Consider the following 15,211-nt stretch of genomic DNA (forward strand, 5'->3'; position numbering starts at 1 on the left):
ATAAAAAGTGAAATAAATTTAAATGAAAGGATATTTTTTTGTTTAATGAAAAATCAAAAACAATATTTTATTTTATTTTTTTAATGTGATAAAATCACCATTTTATTTATTTACAAAAATACATGTCAAAGAAAATATTGACATTTGAAAATAAGAAACTAGATAAAATATGGAAAAATAGATTAAATTTTTTATTTATTTTTAGACAAGGCTAAAGAAAATAATAAGCTTAAAAATGAATACTATAAATAAGATCACAGCACCCCCACACAGACAGATGAAAATATCAAAAACTCACTGTCTGTTAAAATATGGGGATGCGACTGAACAATTTGGAATTTCTCCCAAATCGTGCTTGTTTAAGGTCACTAGCCTTGACCGTATGTTACCTGGATCAAGCTGGAGCGGTGAGAGTAAAACACTCTCGTCCTTCATCAGTTAACGGTCCTAAGTATGGTTTGCATCTCTGTCCATTAACTTTGAAAGACTCATCATTGCCATTTTCCAGCTCAATTGCTCCGTGATCAGCTACATGTCGTACTTTAAATGGTCCACTCCATCTTGATTTAAGCTTTCCAGGGAACAGACGTAAGCGAGAATTATACAGTAGCATATAACTGCCTGCTGTAAACTGCTTAGGCACAATGTGAGCATCGTGCCACTTCTTAGTCTTTTCCTTGTAGAGTTTTGCATTCTCATAAGCTGTTAAGCGGAACTCATCAATTTAACTGTAATAACCACTTTTCCTGAGATGCCTTGGGATCAAAATTCAGCTCCTTGATCGCCCAATACGCTCGATGTTCTAGCTCCACGGGCAAGTGACACGCTTTTCCAAACACCAATTCATAAGGAGACATACCAATTGGTGTTTTGAAGGCTGTTCGATATGCCCAAAGTGCATCGTCCAGTTTCAGAGACCAATTTTTGTGCGTGTTATTGACTGTTTTCTCCAGAATCCGTTTCAGCTCTCTGTTGGATACTTCAACTTGTCTGCTTGTCTGTGGATGATAAGGAGTTGCCACTCTGTGGTAGACATTGTATTTTTTCATTAAAGCATCAAACTGTCTACTACAGAAATGCGAACCCCCATCACTGATAATAGCACGTGGTACTCTAAATGTGTTGATAAGCTTTTTCAAGAAATTCAGGACCACTTTTCCATCATTGGTAGGTAAAGCTACTGCTTCCACCCATTTCGACACGTAGTCGACACAAACCAAGATAAACTGATTCCCAAAAGATACAGGGAATGGCCCCATGAAATCGATACCCCAAACATCGAAAATTTCAACCTCCTGAACGGAAGTAAGCGGCATCTCATTCCTCCTTGAAATATTTCCTGTTCGCTGACATCTCCCACAACGCTCCACAAATGTTCTAGCATCGCGGAATATTGTAGGCCAGAAAAATCCACTTTCCAAGACACGAGCTGCAATCCGGGCTGACCCATAATAGCCTGCATAATCTGAAGCATGGCATTGTCTCATGATAGGAAACATCTCCTCTTCTGCAACACACCTCCGAATCATTCCATCTCCAAAAACTTTGAACACATAGGGATCATCCCACAGATACCGTCTAACATCAGACATAAATTTCTTTCGCTGGTGATAGTTCAGGTCTAATGGCATGATGGAGGCGGAGAGGTAGTTTGCAAAATCTGCATACCATGGCTTCACTTTGTCCCTTATGAACATGAGTGTTTCATCAGGGAAACTCTCATTAATGAAATCTCCCTCTATTACGGGCTCTGGCACCTCTAATCTTGATAGGTGGTCTGCGACCACGTTCTCAGTACCCTTCTTATCCTTGATCTCGATATCAAACTCTTGAAGGAGTAAAATCCATCGAATCAACCTAGGCTTAGCATCCTGCTTAGCAAAAAGATATCGAAGTGCAGCATGGTCAGTGTAGATGGTAATTTTAGAGCCAAGAAGATATGACCTAAATTTATCCACTGCAAACACTACAGCCAACATCTCTTTTTCTGTGGTAGTGTAGTTCAGCTGAGCTCCGAAAAGAGTACGGCTAGCATAGTAGATGACATGAAGCTTCTTATCCTTCCTTTGCCCCAAAACACTTCCCAAAGCCTGATCACTTGCGTCACACATGAGTTCAAATGGAAGATTCCAATCTGGACAAGATATGACAGGGGCAGTAACGAGTGCCTCTTTCAACCTGAGAAACGAAGCTAAACAGGCATCAGTGAACACAAAAGGCACATCCTTGACAAGTAAGTTTGTCAAAGGACGCGCTATAGATGAAAAATCTTTAATGAAGCGGCGATAATACCCTGCATGCCCTAAGAAGGTATGAACTCCCTTCACTGTAAGTGGAGGTGGCAGTTTCTCGATCACCTCAGTCTTTGCTCGGTCCACTTCTATACCCTCCTTGGATATCTTATGCCCCAAAACAATGCCCTCTTCTACCATGAAGTGGCATTTCTCCCAGTTTACTACCAGATTAGTTTCCTCACACCTTTGCAAGACTCGGTCCAGATTTTGAAGACATCTTTCAAAGGAATCTCCAAACACCGAGAAGTCGTCCATGAATACTTCCATAATGTCTTCGATCATGTCATTGAAGATGGAAGTCATGCATCTCTGAAATGTAGCAGGAGCATTACACAGACCAAAGGGCATACGGCGATATGCGAACGTGTCGTATGGGTAGGTGAATGTAGTTTTCTCTTGGTCCTCTAGATAAATCAAAATTTGATTATATCCCGAGTATCCATCAAGAAAACAATAAAATGCATGACCTGCCACCCTTTCCAACATCTGATCAATGAACGGAAGTGGAAAATGATCCTTCCTCGTCTCTGTATTCAACTTCTTGTAATCAATACATACTCGCTAGCCAGTGACCGTGCGAGTTGAGATTTGCTCTCCCTTGTCGTTTTCCACGACTGTCATACCTCCTTTCTTAGGTACGCACTGAATCGGGCTTACCCATGCACTGTCGTAAATGGGGTAAATGATGCCTGCATCAAGTAGTTTCACAATTTCCTTATGAACTACTTCTTTCATATTTGGATTCAGCCTTCTCTGCCTCTGTGTAGAGGTTTTGGATTCATCCTCTAGATGAATCTGATGCATTACCACTGAAGGACCGATTCCTCTGATATCTGAGATCTGCCACCCAACAGCTAAGATTCGTCCCTTGACTATGTTGACGACCTTCTGCTCTTGCTCCTTGGTGAGCTTATTGCTGATAATGATAGGTAAAGTACTGTCAGCTCCTAAGAAAGCGTACCGAAGATGTGCTGGTAAAGTCTTGAGTTCCAGCTTTGGTGGCTTTTATGAAGAAGGAGGAGTGACGTGCTTGTTCTTGACCAATGGCTCAAGAACTGGCTCCTCTTCACACTCTTCCTCTTCTTGACTGTAAACCAGCTGTGCATTCACACAAGTACAAATATGTGTTCGTACGGGACTTTCCAGTTCCGTCTTCTGGTCTGCCACATGGCATTCACAAGTAACCTCCATACTACTCATGTCATCCTGATCCCAATCAGAGTTCAATATGGAGTTGTTTTCTTCTAACTGCTCTTGTACTATCTCGTCCACCATGTCAATCTGCATCCATTTCTCTTCGATATTGGGGTGGCGTGTAATCTTCTTCATATCAAACTCAACACTCTCCTTCCCAATTCTCAAAGTCAGTTTGCCATCATGCACATCGATAAGAGCTCTGCCAGTGTTCATGAATGGTCACCCCAAGATCATCGGGCAGTCCCTGTCGGCTGCATAATCAAGGACAACAAAATCTACAGGAAATATAAATTTGTTAACCTTAACCAAAACATCCTCCATAATCCCATGTGGCTTCTTCAAAGAGTGATCTGCCAATTATAACATCATTGGGGTAGCTTGTACCTGCTGATCACCAAACATGCTCCGGAACAGAGATAGGGGCATCAAATTTATGCTAGCACCTAAATCAGACAGACAATTAATGGATTGCATGTTACCAATAGTACAGGGAATAGTAAAACTCCCTGGATCCTTAAGTTTCGTCGGAAGATTGCTCAAGATAATTGAGCTGCAGTCCTTTGTCATGGGTACTGTACCCTCTGCCTCCCAATTCCGTTTGTTGGTGATGATCTCTTTTAAAAACTTGGCATAATGTGGCATTTCGCGTAAAGCGTCAGCCAAACCGATGTTGATTTGCAGCTTCTTGGAAGTGTCTAAAAACTGGTGGAACTTGCAAGTATCTTGCGGTTTCTTCAATCGCTGAGGGAATGGTATTTTTGGTACGTACGGAGGTAGTGGAGTAGGTTTAGTGACTACCTTTTCAGGTTCATTTTCCTTACTCTGCTCCTTTTCTACCTCTGCGCTACTTGCTGCGTATGGATCATCCAATGCCTTTCCATTCCTCAGTTCAATAGCTTTCAAATGCTCTCGGGGGTTTTCCTCAGTAGTGGATGGTAAACCCCCTTGATTTCTGTTTTGGAGTTCTTTAGCCATCTGCTGTATTTGCAATTCTTGATTGTGAATAGTAGCAGCATGATTCTTGAGTGCTTGCTGAGTCTCTGCGTCCTTCTTTAGCATCAATTCCATCATTTTGTCCATCTTACTATGTAGAGACTCTCCCTGTTCTTTCTACTGAAAACCAGGTGGATGCTGTGGCCTACTATTCTGATGGTGGAAGTTTCCTTGATTTTGGAAGTTTCCCTGATTCTGCTGTGATCTTTGCTCTCCTTGAAAACTAGGACCTGCCTGATTGTGGGTCTGATTTCCATTATCCTTCCATGAGAAATTTGGGTGATTTCTCCACCCTGGATTGTAAGTAGTAGCATATGGATTATTTCCTGGTCTCTGTCCTCCCACATAGTTGATTTGCTCGTTGAAATGCTGCAACATCACATAGCACTCATTCGCCATATGGCTAGGATCTCCACAAACCTCACAGTTACTCTGAATTGCAGCAACATTATGAGTGTTGGGTGCTACAACTTGTTTTGTGAGAAAATCCTGTAGTAGTGACTTGACCGTCTCCACTACTGGGTCAGTAGCAACTGCCATCACTCCTCTCTCAGCAGGTGCTTTCGCCCTCTCAGTTGGCCAAGAACAGCTGTTCACTGCCAACTCATCTAACAACTCAAATGATGCGTCAGTGGTCTTCCTCATCAATGACCCTCATGCGGCTGTATCAATGATACTCCTGGTCTGATTATTTGACCCATTATAAAAATTTTGGATCAAATTCTCTCGCGTGATATGATGATGAGGAACTTTTCTCTGCAATTCCTTGTACCGCTCCCATGCGTCACTCACTGACTCTCCATCCAGTTGCTGATAAAGCATGATATCTCTAGTCAGGTTTGCGGTCTTCGCCATGGGAAAGTACTTGTTCAGGAATGCCTTGGCCAAATCTGACCATCTGTTAATGCCTACTCTAGGTAGAGCATGAATCCAGATCTTCGCTTTATCCCTCAGAGAAAATGGGAATAAGTGCAGCCAAACTTCATCTTCTGTCATGTTGCTGAGCTTGAATGTACTGCACACCTCCAGGAAATTCGAGAGGTGCGCATTTGGATCTTCATTCGGTAGCCCATAGAACTGACAGCGGGCTTCTAACAACTGAATGATACTGGTCTTAATCTCGTAATGGTTTGCCCGCACAGGATGTGCAAAGTAACCATGCGTAGTATTTCCTACATTCGGCTGGAATAATTCCATCAATGTTGGTTGTCTCTGCCTGTTGTTATTATGTCCTTGCAGATCCTGCTGATTCTGCAGATACTATTGATTTTGTGGGATCACTCTGTTATCCCCCTCATTATTCAATCCAAGCGGATTATCTTCTTCATCTGCCATATTTAGATTCTTTTGAGCTGATTTTCTAATGCTTCGCTCAAAAGATGTGAGATCTGGTTGAAATGTTTTTAAAGGGAGACCTTTGCGGCGTGTATTATGCATACACTACAAGAAGAGTACTTGTATCAACAAAAACAACAAAACCCACGCGTAAAACAAGAAAATAAAAGACTAAAACAAGTCGAGCTATCCTAACTTAGATGTTAAAGATATGCTTTCCCCGACAACGCCGCCAAAAACTTGTTGAGAATATTACTGCAAGTGCACAGTGTCAACTCGTAATATAGACTGTGAAGTCCAGATATCGTACCCACAAGAAAAACAACTAAATACACCCAATTAAGATACTCAATTTGGATAGCCAAAAGGATAATTTGGTTGAAGTGATTTTAAATTAATAAAACTAGATTAAACAAATATAATTTGGAATAAATTTAAACTTTTAATAAAAATGGATTTAAACAATAATATGGAAGATCAGGGATTATTAATTTTCTTTATGTCATTAATCTCATGGGATATATGGATTATGTTGTCAATTTATGGTTCAGGCTAGTCTAATGCATCTATAACTCTCTCTCAAGCTGTTATAGATAAAAATATATAAATAACCAATTAATAGGCAAATTACTCACTCTCGTGTTATAAAGTACCAAACCAAGTGATTAAATGATATCTATTAAGTAAACCTCAAGAACACGTATTCATTAACTCACTCTCGTGTTATTAATTCATACGCTGTTAATTAACTGTTGGAAAGATATTGAATTTAAAAATTAAAAAAAGAAAAAGTGCCTTGTAACTTGAAATGAGAAGATAGAGAGTTTTGTGGTTTTCCCACATTGCTTAGGAGAACTCAATACATTGGGTTTATAAACTTGGTTTTTCTCATATGGGTTTGGGCCCCAAGGGGTACCCAATTTTGTGAATGGGCTAGGAGTTACATCCTACCCGATTTACCACACACGCGCGCGCGCCGTCCGTCCGGTCGGTCGGCTGGTCTGGGTTGGGTGGGTGGTTCGGTTGGGTTCGGCTAGCACTTTATTTTTTGCATACAAAAGTATTAATAATTTTTATTCAATTCTTTTGTAACTGTTATGACTCTCTGATTACCTCTCCACTCCATCTGACTGTTGTTGTTTTCCTTCATTAATCAGAAATCATTTTCTGTATTAATTACTTACACAGCAGCTATATTTTCTTAGCCTATAAATACTGGCTTCTCTTTTCATTTGAGGATATACAGAAACACAGAGCAATACAAAGAAAGTGTTTTAGAGCTGATTTCACAGTGCAGTGTGATCAGTATTTCCGGCTGTTTTATCCTAGGGGCGCCGCGGTTGATAGTCAGCTTTGCACCACCGAGCTGTGCCGCGAAACGTATAAAAGAGAGCGACCTAGTCCGCGACTCAGCCTCATCATATTCAGTTTTACAGCAATTGTTTCAACAATTTTTAGACGTGTCCCTTTACAATTGCTGCCATGAATACCGATGAGGTTGCTGCCTACGGTTCTTCTACTGTTGATGCCAACAAACCATTCCGGTTTGAAGGCTTGCATTTCAAAAGGTGGAAACAGAAGATTGAATTTTTCCTAACCATCAAGAAGGTGGTTTCTGTTTTGACAATGGCAATACCTGTCGTTGATGAAACTGCCGAGGAAGAAGAAAAGGAAAAACAGAACGGTGAACTTCAACAGTGGATGACTAATGATTACTTGTGCAAGAATTTTATTCTCAATGCACTAAGTGATGATCTCTATGATTACTACAATGATGGAAAGACTGCAAAGGAAACTTGGGAGGCGCTGCAAAAGAAATATGATACCGAGGAGGCGGGGACTAAAAAATATGCAGTCAGCCGCTACCTCAAATATCAAATGACTGATGAAAAATCTGTCGAGGCGCAATCCCATGAATTGCAGAAAATAGCTCATGAGATCATCTCCGAAGGTATGGTTCTTGATGAACAATTTCAAGTTGCTGTTTTAATTGACAAATTACCTCCTTCGTGGAGGGACTTTAAGAATTCTCTCAGGCACAAAACAAAAGAGTTCTCGCTGGAAAGCTTGATCACTCGTCTTCGGATTGAGGAAGAGGCGAGAAAACAAGATCTAAAAGATGAAGTGCTGGTTGTTTCTAACAACACAAGGAAGTTTAGTTCGATGAGTCTGAAGCTTAATGGCAAAAATTTTAAGAATCAGAATCGCAACTCGAACCAAAACCAAAATGTGAATCGCAACAAAGCGAACCAGAATGGTAATCCTTCAAGGAACCATATTGTGAAACAGGCACCACCTGTTAAGAATGACCTGCCACCATTTCTATGCTTTAACTGTGGAAAACCGGGTCATATGGCACGCAAGTGTCGGAACAAGCCAAGTACTGCTCCACAGGCTAACTTGACTGAAGAGCCTTTTACGGCTATGATAACAGAAATGATGGCTGAGATCAACCTTGTTGGTGGATCAAGTGGTTGGTGGGTAGACACGGGCGCTAATCGCCATGTTTGCCACGATCGTGCTATGTTCAAAACATACACTGCCGTGGACGATAAGAAAGTATTACTGGGTGATACTCACACCACTACTGTCGCTGGAATTGGAAGTGTTGAACTGAAATTTACTTCAGGAAAAACACTAATCTTGAAGGATGTGATGCACACTCCTATGATGAGGAAGAACTTGGTGTCTGGCTATCTTCTCAACAAGGCTGGATTCTTTCAGACTATTGGTGGAGATATGTACACCATTACTAGAAATGGTATTTTTGTGGGAAAGGGTTATGCTTGTGAGGGTATGTTTAAGTTGAATGTTGAAATTATCAATAAAGATGTTGCTTCTGTTTACATGGTTTGTGATTTTAATACTTGGCATGCAAGACTCTGTCATGTAAATAAAAGAATAATTAACAACATGAGCACCCTAGGATTAATTCCTAAAATGAACCAAAATGAGTTTGAAAAATGTGAATTCTGTAGTCAAGCTAAGATAACTAAAAACTCACATAAATCAGTAATTAGAGAATCTGAACCTTTAGATTTAATACATTCTGATATATGTGAACTTGACGGTACCTTGACCAGAAATGGTAAAAGATATTTTATCACTTTTATTGATGATTGTTCTGATTTTACACATGTGTATTTGATGAAAAATAAAAGTGATGCACTTGACATGTTCAAGTTATTTGTAACAGAAATTGAAAATCAATTCAATAAGAAAATCAAGAGATTTCGCAGTGATAGAGGTACTGAATATGAATCTAGCTTGTTTATAGAATTCTATAACTCACATGGTATTGTGCATGAAAGAACAGCACCTTATTCTCCTGAAATGAACGGTAAAGCCGAAAGAAAAAATAGAACACTTACAGAAGCAATAGTGTCTATTTTATTGAATTCTGGAGCTGCTTCTTATTGGTGGGGTGAAATTCTGTTGACTGTTTGTTATGTACTCAACAGAGTCCCGAAATCAAACAGGAAGATTTCACCTTATGAGATCCTAAAGAAAAGACAACCAAATTTGTCTTATTTGAGAACTTGGGGCTGTTTAGCCTATGTTCGGATTCCTGATCCGAAACGAATAAAATTAGCAAGCAGAGCCTATGAATGTGTTTTCATTGGGTATGCAGTCAATAGCAAGGCTTATAGATTTTATGACTTGACTGCACGAGTTATTATTGAATCAGTAGATGTTGATTTTTATGAACAGAAATTTCCTTTTAAATTAGGAAATAGTGGGGGCGAATCATCTAGTAATGTTCCTGTGGTCAGGAATAATGAGATTACTAATGATAAAGAACCAGAGATCAGAAGAAGTAAAAGAGCTAGAATTTCGAAAGACTTTGGAACTGATTTCCATGTCTATTCTTTAGAGGAGGATCCTACGAACCTCCAGGAAGCTTTAACTTCATTAGATTCTGATTTGTGGCAAGAAGCCATAAATGATGAGATGGATTCATTAGAGTCCAATCATACATGGCATTTGACTGATCTGCCTCCCGGTTGCAAAACCATAGGTTGTAAATGGATCTTAAAAAAGAAATTGAAACCTGATGGTACTGTAGACAAATATAAAGCTCGACTTGTAGCCAAGGGTTACAGACAACGTGAAAACGTTGATTTCTTTGATACCTATTCACCTGTTACTAGAATAACATCCATTAGAGTGCTGATTTCGATCGCTGCGCTATATGATTTGGTCGTACACCAAATGGATGTTAAAACTGCTTTTTTAAATGGTGAACTGGAGGAAGAAATTTACATGGATCAACCTGAAGGTTTTGTAATACATGGTCAGGAACAGAAGGTGTGCAAGTTAGACAAATCTTTGTATGGTCTAAAACAAGCACCTAAGCAATGGCATGAGAAATTTGATAATCTTGTCATCTCAAATGGCTTTAAAGTGAATGAAAGTGACAAATGTATTTACTACAAATCTGAAAAGGAACTTTGCACTTTCATATGTCTTTATGTAGATGACTTGCTGATTTTTGGATCACATATTCATGTTGTGAATGCTGTGAAATCAATGTTGAGTGCCAACTTTGATATGAAAGATCTAGGTGAAGCGAATGTCATTCTTGGCATAAAGATAACTAGATCTGAAAAAGGAATTTCTTTAGATCAATCTCACTATGTTGAGAAGATTCTAAAGAAATATAACTACTTCGACTGTAAACCTGCATGTACACCTTATGATCCAAGTGTAAAACTTTTTAAGAACACTGGTGATAGTGTACGACAGTCTGAATATGCGAGCATCATTGGCAGCCTTCGGTATGCCACTGATTGTACTAGACCCGACATTGCATATGTCGTTGGATTACTGTGCAGGTTTACTAGTAGACCTAGTATTGAGCATTGGCATGCTATTGAAAGGGTTATGAGATACCTTAAAAGAACAATGAATCTTGGATTACATTATCTGAAGCATCCTGCTGTACTTGAAGGGTATAGTGATGCAGATTGGAATACATTGTCAGATGATTCCAAAGCCACGAGCGGCTATATTTTCAGTATAGCTGGTGGAGCTGTTTCTTGGAAATCAAAGAAACAGACGATTCTGGCTCAATCTACGATGGAGTCAGAAATGATAGCACTAGCTGCTGCTAGTGAAGAAGCAGGATGGCTAAGAAGCCTGCTAGCTGAGATTCCTTTATGGGAAAGACCGATACCAGTTGTGTTGATCCATTGCGATAGTACCGCGGCTATTGCAAAAATTGAGAACCGTTATTATAATGGTAAGAAACGACAGATACGTCGTAAGCACAGCACTGTTAGAGAATTTATCTCAACAGGGGCTGTTAAAGTGGATCATGTACGCACTGATGATAACTTAGCAGATCCTTTGACGAAAGGATTAGCTAGAGAGAAAGTCCATAAAACTTCAAAAGGAATGGGACTATTGCTTATTGAATGAATCATCCATAATGGTAACCCGACCTAACTGACTGGAGATCCCAAGAAATAGGTTCAATGGGTAATAACAAGTTATGAATGATATGAGCCAGAACATGCAAAATTAATGCATGATTCCTAAAGCGAGAAGAGGATGAGTTAATAGAATCTCTTAATGAAGTCTATACTCCATATGGAGTGGAGTACCTAGCTATAGGAGTACTCTTGATAGCTTCACCTTTGTGAATGTGGAAGTGGGGCCGCTTCCTATGAAATTTGAGGCAAAATTTCTAGAGCGTTCACTAAACTGGGATAGACGTGCAGGGCCATAAATGCACGAGCTTTAGAAAAACACTTATGAAAAGAACGTGCGTGGTTTGATGTCCGAGATAGAGTTCAAGACTACGAGTCACTCTTGTTGAATCAGAATCTTACTCACTACGCAAAGGTTCAAATCGAAAGATACCTTTGTTTATGCACAATCTTAACAGAAATTGCTCGAGAAACTATTTTTACAATTCAAAGTGGGGGATTGTTGGAAAGATATTGAATTTAAAAATTAAAAAAAGAAAAAGTGCCTTGTAACTTGAAATGAGAAGATAGAGAGTTTTGTGGTTTTCCCACATTGCTTAGGAGAACTCAATACATTGGGTTTATAAACTTGGTTTTTCTCATATGGGTTTGGGCCCCAAGGGGTACCCAATTTTGTGAATGGGCTAGGAGTTACATCCTACCCGATTTACCACACACGCGCGCGCGCCGTCCGTCTGGTCGGTCGGCCGGCCTGGCCTGGCCTGGTCTGGTCTGGTCTGGTCTGGGTTGGGTGGGTGGGTCGGTTCGGTTCGGCTAGCACTTTATTTTTTGCATACAAAAGTATTAATAATTTTTATTCAATTCTTTTGTAACTGTTATGACTCTCTGATTACCTCTCCACTCCATCTGACTGTTGCTGTTTTCCTTCATTAATCAGAAATCATTTTCTGTATTAATTATTTACACAGCAGCTATATTTTCTTAGCCTATAAATACTGGCTTCTCTTTTCATTTGAGGATATACAGAAACACAGAGCAATACAAAGAAAGTGTTTTAGAGCTGATTTCACAGTGCAGTGTGATCAGTATTTCCGGCTGTTTTATCCTAGGGGCGCCGCGGTTGATAGTCAGCTTTGCACCACCGAGCTGTGCCGCGAAACGTCTAAAAGAGAGCGACCTAGTCCGCGACTCAGCCTCATCATATTCAGTTTTACAGCAATTGTTTCAACATTAACTGATCTATTTTAATTAAGCTCTCTCAAGTCAGAATTAAAACATAGGGCAGTGAACGAATTGGCCAAAAACATTCAAGCATTATGAGCATCAACACATAATTTTAACAACAATCCAATATCCCAATATGATTAAGTAAACATAAGTCCAATTAATAATCCCCGAAAATAGGTTTAGTTACTCATATCTAAAGGAAATTCAACAATAACATATATGGAATTCATGATTAACAAGAACACAACGGTAATTGATCTCTCAATAATGTTGTACCTTAACTCCGGAATTCCAATATGTTTTGTGTAATAATCCCAAACGATAGAGTAGATATGATACTAAAATAGACTACCTCTAATGGCTTTGTCTATGATCGAAGATGTAAACTACAAAGGTGATCTAAAAGATGTTTAAGATCCAAAAGATGTGTTTTCTCTACACAAATGCAAGCTATTTATAGAGTTGCTAGGAGTGGAGCTCAAGTCAAGAATCTATATTCTCTTCATGGAATTTGAGTGATGATCAAGCTTTGGATCTATTCTTTCCATGTAGAGCGGAGTAGGGAGCAAGTTCTTCCATAACCATCTTGAGTGAATCATGGTTCACTTATCTCATTTCCAAAGATAGCTTGATTAAATCTCATCTTGATACATACTTTGAGTGCAAGCCAAGGAAGATCTCTTTGAGTGTGAACCCAATATATGTTGCTTATGGAAGGTGTATGAGTGTATCGGTCAAGAATCCCCACGCGATTTCCCAAGAATCGGAGTTGCACTCCGAGATCAGAAGTCAGCCGTCCCTTGGCCGGCTCATATTCGTGGGCCGGCTGAAGGCCGGCTGAGCTGCTGCTTGTAGCTCATTTCTGGTTCGATTCGGTTTTTACTCGGTTTGACCCGAAACTTGGTTGGCTTTCTTGAACTTGACTCGAATCCTTCTGGTTCTGACTATTTTTGCATTTTAACTCTGTTTTATTCCTAAAAACTCAAGAAACATTAAATATTTACATTCTACAAATAATTTAACAAATAAGTGAAATTAACTAAATAAGCGTATATTTTACATCATAAAATACTAAAAACTAGTAAATAAATGACCTCTAAATGACGTAAAATATACACTTATCAATAACATGTAAATTTTTTATATGTATTTTCACTATAGTTGGTAATAAACTAGAATTTGCATATTTTTGGTATAATTTTAGTATATTGTTAGTTTAGTTTTTAGTATACGATGTGTTGTAATGTTGGTGTAATTTTTATCTAATATTAATAAAATTTCAGTATATTTTGATGTGTATACTCTTGATATACTATTATATAATTTTGATATAATATTAGTTTAATTTTTAATATACGATTTGATGTAATTTTGATTTATTTTTTATTTAATATAATAAAATTTCAGTATATTATGATGTGTATAATGTTGGTATAATGTTAGTATAATATTAGTATATTTTTAGTTTATTAGTATAATGACATTATACCAACAGTATACACCGTATATTTGTAATTTGTTTTAGATTTTGATATTTTTGTAAATATTTTTTAATGAAATAGAATTTTTGTAAATGAAAAAAATCAACATATATTTTATAATTATTTTATTTTTTTGATAAATGGTATAATCTCCTCTAGTATATAACTTTAAATACCAAAGAAACATATTTACAGACAGTAATAATTTAACCAGCTATCTAAAATTGTGTATGATTGTGTTGGGAAATAAATTGTTATTAAATTATTGTACTTATTAACTTTATATTTTCTAGACATTTTATTATTTGATATTACTACAATATTTTAATTTAAATTATTATTTGGCTTAAAACGGCTTAATTTTTAAAAATTAATTTATAAAATTAGCTATAACTTTAATATCTTTAATATTATTGAATAAACTTCCAACTTTCGCTATTTGGGTTGTGGTTGCATATTAGCAATACATCATGTAGAATATTTTTTATTTGTGGTTATATATTAGCTATAGATTATTTGTAATTTGAGAAACTGTTTATAATTATTAATCAAAAAACTATTAAAATAAGTATTAGAGTTAGATTATTGACTAAAATAAACTACTTATAATAAATTACTAATTATTATGTACTATGTATTTAAAATTTTATACTTAATACAATTTATAATTAAAAGTTTAATTATTAACTAAACATAAACATAATATTTGACGAATTACACTACGTGTCATGTGTAAAACACGTGAAGAGATACCAGTATATATAATATAATATAATATATATAAGTCTAAATCATCGATTCATCAACCCCCACCTTTTAGTCTCTTTTCAGTCTCATCCCGACGTTGCAAAATTCGTCCAATTCACCCAAATTTTGTACCTTTAGATTTCAATTCCATCATCAAATACTAAATTGATCTCTTCTCTATTCAGAAAAAGTTCATATAAGTCATTCATTTTTAACTTTTTATATAAAAAAGAGTTCAAATTAATACTTTATAAGGATTTTTATGAATTTTTCAGAGCACAAAAAGTATAATTTGATTTTGAGGGTAGAATTGGAAACCAAAGGTGTGAATTTGAGGTGAATTGGACAAAATTATAATGTCGAGGGACAATTGAAAAGAGGCTGAAAGGTAGATGGTTTTTTGGTGATTAAGTCTATATATAAATTTAGGCTAAACCATATAGAGACCCTTGTACTATATCATTTTTGTTCAAAAAGCCCATGTACTATTTTTTTGTTTTTCAGG

At 37.6% G+C, this 15,211-nt stretch overlaps 1 non-coding gene and 1 pseudogene across 1 annotated transcript; one reads left to right on the forward strand and one right to left on the reverse strand.

Annotated features, from left to right (window-relative positions):
- Nucleotides 1–394: 394 nt before the first annotated feature.
- Nucleotides 395–3,704, reverse strand: LOC130015102 (uncharacterized; annotated as a pseudogene).
- A 1,513-nt stretch (nucleotides 3,705–5,217) lies between these two features.
- Nucleotides 5,218–5,324, forward strand: LOC126670831 (small nucleolar RNA R71). Its single transcript, XR_007638826.1, has one exon. It is a non-coding gene; the product is annotated as a small nucleolar RNA R71 (small nucleolar RNA).
- Nucleotides 5,325–15,211: the final 9,887 nt, after the last annotated feature.

The sequence above is a fragment of the Mercurialis annua genome, linkage group LG2, assembly GCF_937616625.2.
Source record: "Mercurialis annua linkage group LG2, ddMerAnnu1.2, whole genome shotgun sequence".
Taxonomy (NCBI): Eukaryota; Viridiplantae; Streptophyta; class Magnoliopsida; order Malpighiales; family Euphorbiaceae; genus Mercurialis; species Mercurialis annua.